The following is an 8900-nucleotide window of genomic DNA, read 5'->3' as shown; positions in this document are numbered from 1 at the left end:
GAAGGTTTGGTTAACGGTTTCCAGCTCATTTTTAATGTTACCTTCATTACAAACGGATGCCGCTTATAATAGTTTATAGGAAGTGCAGTGTTTTTTCCTCAAGGTTTTTGGGCCGAGATGAACCCAAACGCTCTGGAAATATACTACTTTAATTGCAACGACATATCTGTCCTGTGTGACATTATTTCACTGTCAATTGATCCATTTGCACGTCTAACCATCTTAAATCACATTTTATGTTACACTAGCATTAGGACATACAGGACCAGTGGAGATGTTGAGGCGCTATAAGAGAATATTTAGTGTGACAGCAGAAATAAAGGTCATTATAAAGGTCAGTTCCAGCACTGCAAGGTTATTCATGAGTGTGAGTGAATTCAACACATGCACGCCACAGGATACTGACCCTTTCTAGGTCCAGTCCTGTATATAGGTCCAGTTCAGAGTTTAATTATGTATACAGCACTGGCGGTCTTTCTAAGGGCAATGCTTCTGTCGCAGATGTATGTAAATTATGATTTTATGCATCCTTGCTTTCACCACAGGTTTATGTAAGAGTCCAGCATCCATACTGAACAGACTCTAAAGTTCAGCCTGTGAGCAACCTCAGTTTGTGTCAGTTTGTTTCTGCTTTTTAGATGAGGTAGGCCATGCTAAACTGAGCAAATGTACATGTTTGAGACTCTTCTCTGCAGGAACCCTGAGGAAAATAAAACAAGGACGATGTCAAGTGATAGGAAATGTAAGACTTCACGCTATGCCTCAGACAGCAGGTGTACTGTCATGTGATCGCAGGCGTGGCTCTCTGTCTGTCATTCACAGCAATCACTGAACGATCCCACCGGCGAACACTGCAGAAGGACGATTTCTCCGAGTGTCAATCATCACGATCTGTTCAAACATGTCTCTGGCCCAGCCAAACCGACGGTGATGCCAGAAGTGTCATGCCTGTTCAAACCGAGGGAGCACATGTGATCGTGCATTTTAAAGAAATAGTTTACCCAAAATGAGAATTTGTTGAAAATGTACTCACCCTCAGGCCGTCCAAATTTATTCACCCTTAGGCCATCCAAGATGAAGATGAGAATGTAGCCGTACATCACTTGCTCACCAATGGATCCTGTGAATGGGTGCCGTCAGAATGAGAGTCCAAACAGCTGATAAAAACATCACAATAATCCACTAATCCATGATCTGCGTGTTAAGACATTTTTTAACTTCAAACCATTGCTTCCAGCGAAAAATATGTGTTCTGTGTTTATAATATTGCTTTATCTGGTAAAAATGTTTTGTCTGAATCAGGAGAGAAGTATGCACAAGATCAAGCACCAGTTACATGCAAAAACAGTCTAAAACAGTTCTAAATTGGTGGATTTTGCTGTAAGAAAACAACAGGGGATGAACTTTTTCACTGGCGGAAGCGTTATTATGGATTTTGGACTGAAGCAACCAAACTTGTCTCTTCACAAGATATTACAGTAATTAATGGACTGAAGTTGTGTGGAATACTTGTGGATTATTGTGATGTTTTATCAGCTGTTTGGACTCTTCTGATGGCACCCATTCACTAAATAGAATCAAATGAACAAGTGATGTAATGCTAAATTTCTCCAAATCTGATTAAGAGACAAACTCATCTACATCTTGGATGGCCTGAAGGTGAGTAAATTTATTAGAAAATTAATCTTTGGGTGAATTATTCCTTTAAACTTTATTAAAGAAAAAAATAAAGATGATTTTACTATGTTTTATTTTCTTTCTTTGAATTCTTATAATTGATATTTTTAAATGACAAGATCAAAAAAAAACTATCAAATGTATTTAATGTATTTTATTTTATTCCAATTATTTGATTTAATTTATTAACAACGCACAAGAGATGTTTATAACAGATTTTTATGGAATATGCTGCATTTATATGTGTGTGTCATGTGAACCATGATTATGTAAATTTATTAGTGCTGTCAAACGATTAATCGCAATTAATCACATCCAAAATAAAAGTTTTTGTTTACATAATGTATGTCTGTACTGTGTATATTTATTATGTACATATAAATACACACACATGCATGTATATATTTAAGAAAAATATGTTACGTTTAAATATAAATATATACATGTAAATATTTTCAAAATATATGCTGTATGTGTGTCTTTATATGTACATAATAAATATACACAGTACGCACATATATTATGTAAACAAAAAAACGTTTATTTTGGATGTGATTAATCGCGATTAATCGTTTGACAGCACTAAAATTTATCTAGATTTAAATTTGCATTTAGGCATTCAGCAGACACTTTTATTTTAGATTAATCGAATGCGATTGTCATGCGCATTTTGATAGTAAAGCCGGTTCTGTAATCAGCAGGAAATCATCATCACGTGCTTTCAGATGGAGCAGCATTTACTACACAGAGCCGTAGTTCACCGACAAGTTATGCAAAAAAATTGGAAACGATTTTATTGCGCGATTCTGAAATCGTTTGCTATAATGACAGCTGTTTATAGCTTCTCAGTGAACTCCGGCTCTGTGAAGTAAATGCTGCTCCATCTGAAAGCATGTGAAAATACCACATTTAATAATATATATTTACTCCAAACTCACTTCATAACGTCAGTCGAGTGTTTGAAATAAATCCTTCTGTGAGATGATGTGGCTTCTTACACAGAATAAGGCAAGCAACATATTTCATAGTATTTAAGCAGTGATAGATTGCATTATAAATATACTTTATTTTAATGAAAATTATAATAATAAGAACTCAGATAAACCGTATATTGCCGTAGTCGTGTGTTTATTAGTCACGTTGAATCAATGAAAGCAGTTGAATCTTCTGTTTACTCAGCTGCAGCGATAGGCATTTTCTGGGTTTCTTCTGCGAGGCGTATTTGGAGTTTCTCTGGCCTTCGGATGAAGATTTACTGCTGATCACAGAACCGTGCTTCACTGAAAGATACGCATGCCAATCGCAGATTCTGTCGAATCGATTTCGATTTATCGTGCAGCCCTACATTTTTATCATGATTTGTGTTATTTGGGAACAAACCCATGACCTTGACATTGTAGGCCTCTGCTCTACAAGACAAACGTTATTCTTTTATCTGCAGGATGATTTCAGAACCAACCGAAGCTGTGGAGAAACTCACAGTAATTGGATAAAGGAGGTCTGAGACTGCAGCCCTGCATTAGATTCATTGCAGTAATTAAATGAAAGCAGGCAGATATGGATGATAAATGGTAGTTATTGACAGGACTGTCAGGTATGGCGTGGGTGTCAGATATTTTTAAACAGCGACGTTGAGGCCTGGCAGAGACTTTTCCAGAGGCTGCCATGAGCTCAACCTCCTGCAGCTGTTTCTGTCTGGCCTAATTAAACTCTGCGACGACTGATCTCATTAAATTCAAACCAAACAGAATCTGACCATTAATATCCAGAGGCTTGAGCCATTATGTAATCAGCTGGAAAATGTTATTGTTTGAATTATAAAGTATTGTAAGAAACTCTAATTAATGTAATCAGCATTTGCCATGTTGTCGGCACAGACAGATGTATATGCATACATAATGTAATCATGATTTTAGCAGTATAAAATCTGAACGTGAATGGAATAATGAGTAAGGATGTATTATTTTGCACGAAATTGTACTCTATTTATATTTGTCCTGTGCATCTACAAAGCAGGTCATTTATGATTATATCAGTATTATTTTAGCATCATTGATATACTCTAATTTCAGTTAATATTTTAAATGACATACATTTTCATTTTAATGTCAATTAAAGTTTTGGATGATAAATGGTAGTTATTGACAGGACTGTCAGGTATGGCGTGGGTGTCAGATATTTTTAAACAGCGACGTTGAGGCCTGGCAGAGACTTTTCCAGAGGCTGCCATGAGCTCAACCTCCTGCAGCTGTTTCTGTCTGGCCTAATTAAACTCTGCGACGACTGATCTCATTAAATTCAAACCAAACAGAATCTGACCATTAATATCCAGAGGCTTGAGCCATTATGTAATCAGCTGGAAAATGTTATTGTTTGAATTATAAAGTATTGTAAGAAACTCTAATTAATGTAATCAGCATTTGCCATGTTGTCGGCACAGACAGATGTATATGCATACATAATGTAATCATGATTTTAGCAGCATAAAATCTGAACGTGAATGGAATAATGAGTAAGGATGTATTATTTTCCACGAAATTGTACTCTATTTATATTTGTCCTGTGCATCTACAAAGAAGGTCATTTATGATTATATCAGTATTATTTTAGCATCATTGATATACTCTAATTTCAGTTAATATTTTAAATGACATACATTTTCATTTTAATGTCAATTAAAGTTTTAGTAATTTTGTTGTGTTTTTTAAGCTAAGTAAACCTATATTTTTAGGTTTAGTTTATTTAGTTCACTTAAACGAAAACAAAAATGAGAAATGCGTTGGTGACTCTCTAAAATTAAATAAGTTTAGGATTTTATATTTTATTTGATTTCAGTTATTTCAATTAATGAAAATCTTTTTTTATTTCAATTAATGAACTTTTTTTTTTAAGTTTTAGTTTTAGTTAACGATAATAACCCTGAGCATGTTTCTGAATCATGATACTTTACATAATTGCATTTTAATTTCTTTTCAGGCAAGATGTTTTACAGAAAATGTTAACACCTGAGATTTGTTAATATATTAATTTCAGGAGCAATAAATCGATTAAAATCACATCATGTCTGTCTGCAATTAAGGAAAACGTTTATGAACACTGTTTAAAAATTTCAGTGAGTAATCATCGTTGATTTCAAATAACTACACAAGAAAACAGAAACATGTAGGAGGGAAGCAGTGAACCAGGTGACATTTTTCATCCCAGCCAACAAGCGATATCCGGTCTACTCTGTCTACAGAAATCTTACTGGCTTTCTGAGGAAGACGATGCATTTTTAATGAACCATTTAAAGAGCATAAACTCTGGCAGACTACACACACACGCCATGAGGGCATGTCTGCACACTGACGCAGCGCTAATATTTCTAGATATTTGTAATACTCATAAATAAAAAAAATTTTATAGCATGAAGGTCGGCTCATGTTGAGTTAAATTTGGCTCATGTTGAGTTAAATTTGCATTAGCATGAGGTTGCAAATAAACATCTTTTTTTTACAATCCAAATAGGACTACTGCAGAATTTGCTATTAAAAGGAAAACAGTACAACAGCATTGCACGAAACACGAGATAGATAAAACATTGTCATTTACTTCAAAATTGAACGGAGACTTATCTGTGTCTTCATCCGTCTGCATCTCTGTGTGAAACAACATTTCTGGCAGGACCACTATTGTCAAAGATGATTAACAATTAGCATACAGTTTAGATTGGCAGTATGGTTCTGTTCTGGGCAAGAACTCCCTGCGCATCTATGCAGCCTAGCATGGATGAGAGCAGGGAGAGCAGCGATAACCCCCCCAGGGTGAACAAAACAGAACCAACATAAATGTATTGCAGATATCGTTAAAGTTCAATAATGTTATGTACACATTTTTGAATTAGTCTGATTCAAAGGAGAATCAGAAGGCTGAATCCTGTCTGACAGAGGAGGAGCTGGGGATGGAGGAGGGTAATTAGCTATTGAGCAATGCAAAAACTGCTGATAATACTGAGGGACCTTATATATAGGTAGGTAGGTAGATGGGGATCAGCTGAGAGTCAGCTGATGCGAGCTTGACTAACGTGACCTGCCAGAACTAACGCTACGCTAGATTAGTGTAATTCGTTTTAGTGAATCGGTTCGCTCAGACAGTACAGAAACTTTCTCCTGTGAGAAGTCGGACCTATTTTACTGAATCGGTTCCTTTATGTGGTTCCAAGAGTGATTGACGTGTGAAACTGTTATTCTAGTTAATCGGTTCGAGAGCGTTTCCCCTGTGGCAAGTGTGATTTATTTTAGTGAATCGATTCGTTCAAAAAGTGATTCACCTCTGTGAAGTGTGATTCATTTTTGTTAAATGATTTCTTATTACTTTTCAAAAAGCGATTCACCTGTCATCACTATGTTTTCATCTTAGTTATATAAATTCAATTGTTTTTAGTTTATTAGCTGTGTTTACTATTGATTTATAGGCTATGCTAAAGTGTTATAGCCTAGGCTATCTTCGTTTTGTCTGTAGGCCTACCAGGTAAATAGTACTGCTGTGACTGAGAAAATAAATTATTTGATAGTTATTTGATAGTTGATATGCTACTGCATATTTGAAATATATTCAGATTTGTGTACCCATTTCCGAAGATGTGAAAATAACATGCCAAATTGCACACTGGGCTCTTGGATGTCCTTGACTGCTGGTGTTCATGTGTGTCATTTGTTGTTGTTTTACCTGAGTGGGGATCAAAAACCATCACACTACAGATTGTGGATCAGACTCTGAGAAACAGATCGGAGCGCCAAATCCCACATGCTTTCAGCGGCAGGCAGGTCTGATCCCCGGCTTCAGATACAGCATCCAATGAGTGTGATTGCGTTTCCCTATTGATTAAATAGAGATATGGTGTAATAATACATAACCTTTTCACCTCACCATTTGGTTATGTGTTGCTGAAGCAGAGCACCAAATGTTGAGATAATACTGGAGAGAAAAATATGTTTGTTCATTGCAATTTACCATGCAGTTTTGCGTTTACATTATCATTCTCATTCAGTTTTGTTTTAGGGAATAGTGGAGTTTGTTAAAATATATTTATACGTCTGGGGGAATGTACACTACCAGGAATAATTAAGAGATGTGAAAATAACATGCCAAATTGCACACTGGGCTCTTGGATGTCCTTGACTGCTGGTGTTCATGTGTGTCATTTGTTGTTGTTTTACCTGAGTGGGGATCAAAAACCATCACACTACAGATTGTGGATCAGACTCTGAGAAACAGATCGGAGCGCCAAATCCCACATGCTTTCAGCGGCAGGCAGGTCTGATCCCCGGCTTCAGATACAGCATCCAATGAGTGTGATTGCGTTTCCCTATTGATTAAATAGAGATATGGTGTAATAATACATAACCTTTTCACCTCACCATTTGGTTATGTGTTGCTGAAGCAGAGCACCAAATGTTGAGATAATACTGGAGAGAAAAATATGTTTGTTCATTGCAATTTACCATGCAGTTTTGCGATTACATCATCATTCTCATTCAGTTTTGTTTTAGGGAATAGTGGAGTTTGTTAAAATATATTTATACGTCTGGGGGAATGTACACTACCAGGAATAATTAAGATTTTTTTAAATTCTCCTATGTTAACCATGGCTGCATTTATTTGATCACAAATTCAGTAAAAACAATAATATTTTTAAATATTATTACAACTTAAAATAACCTTTTTATTAGCTGAATTTTCAGCATCATTAATCCAGTTTTAAGTTTCACATAATCCTTCAAAAATCATTCTAATATGCAGAACTGAAATTTTAAATAATATTAATAAACATTTAGCAGCACAACTGTTTTCAGTATTGGTGATAAGAAGAAATGTTTCTTGGGCAGCTACTCAGCATATTAGAAGACTGGAGTAATGACATGCCTGTAAATTCAGTTTTACATCACAGGAATAAATTAAATTTCAAAATATATTAAAATAGAAATCAGTTATTTAAAATTGTAATAATATTTCACAATATTGCTGTAAGTTTTACTTTACTTTTGATTAAATAAATGCAGTCTTGGCGTGCGTAAATGATTTCAAAAACATTAAAATATCTTAATTAATTATTCCAAACATTTAACCGGTATTGTATGTGGTGCTTATTCTAAAAGTATATCTACAAATCATTTTCTGTTTGCTTGAATGCTTGTTTCATTCATGCAGTCAGTGACCTTTGACTTCTGACAGTACAGTAGAGTAGCTCCGCTGTAAAACTTGAACAATGGCATATTTCTCCCAACAAATGTACAGAAATGAATAATAACTTATTATTCAGGCAAGCATTAACTTTTTTTTCACTTTCCCTTGACTCCACTTTCCCCAAAAAGGTTCTTATTCTTAAAGTTTGCACAGTTCATATCCTGCAAAAATATCCCTTAATTCATTTGTAGGCCTGAAGAAAGACATGCTGAAGAGGAAGATTTATTCTCAGTAACAGCCTAATCTGAAGCCAGAACTCTGAATTTCAGCACACGTTTTCCAGCAGCCGTGTGAGATGTAGCTGTAATTGAGATAACATAAGCGCTCATGAAAACCCATTTCCCATTTGCGGTATCTGTTCATCTGATATGCCGGGTTCACAGGAAAACGTATCACGGTGTGGGAGTCTTATCACTGACGGGCATCGTTGACCTCTGCTGGCCGCTCAAAGCTAACGGCAGGTGCTCATAATCCCCCACCTGATTTCCTGCCAATATTAATTTTACCCTCAACATGTCCATCCAACGGCTCGGGGGCTTTTCTGCTCAATATGGACTCTGCCGCCTCAAATATTCTGTTCAAATGTAATGAAAAACTTCAAAGCTCTCCATCATTTTCCTTTTAAATCGTTTATCAGATGTGATTTGAATCGTTCACAGCTTGCATTTCACAAATGCTGCATAAGATTCAAAAGGTGCAGAATTCATCCTTGCAAGATCTGCCTGAGTTATTGCTGCTTAAAGTGATGCATAATCTGTCCACCAAAGAAATGAATGATCTTTTAGAGTTGACCACAAAACTCCTATATCAAAATGTGGTTTTCTTTTAAAGAATACAGTATATGCCACTTTCTATGAATACAGTATTGTGCAGCAGACACAATACCCCATAATTTTTTTTTATTATTTTGTATTCTGCAATAATTTATATAATATATAAAATATTTTAACAAGATAAATATATATATATATATATATATATATATATATATATATATA

This window comes from Sinocyclocheilus grahami, unplaced genomic scaffold (assembly GCF_001515645.1).
Source record: "Sinocyclocheilus grahami isolate Dianchi unplaced genomic scaffold, SAMN03320097.WGS_v1.1 scaffold153.1, whole genome shotgun sequence".
Lineage (NCBI taxonomy): Eukaryota > Metazoa > Chordata > Actinopteri > Cypriniformes > Cyprinidae > Sinocyclocheilus > Sinocyclocheilus grahami.
This window is presented reverse-complemented; position numbering follows the sequence as displayed.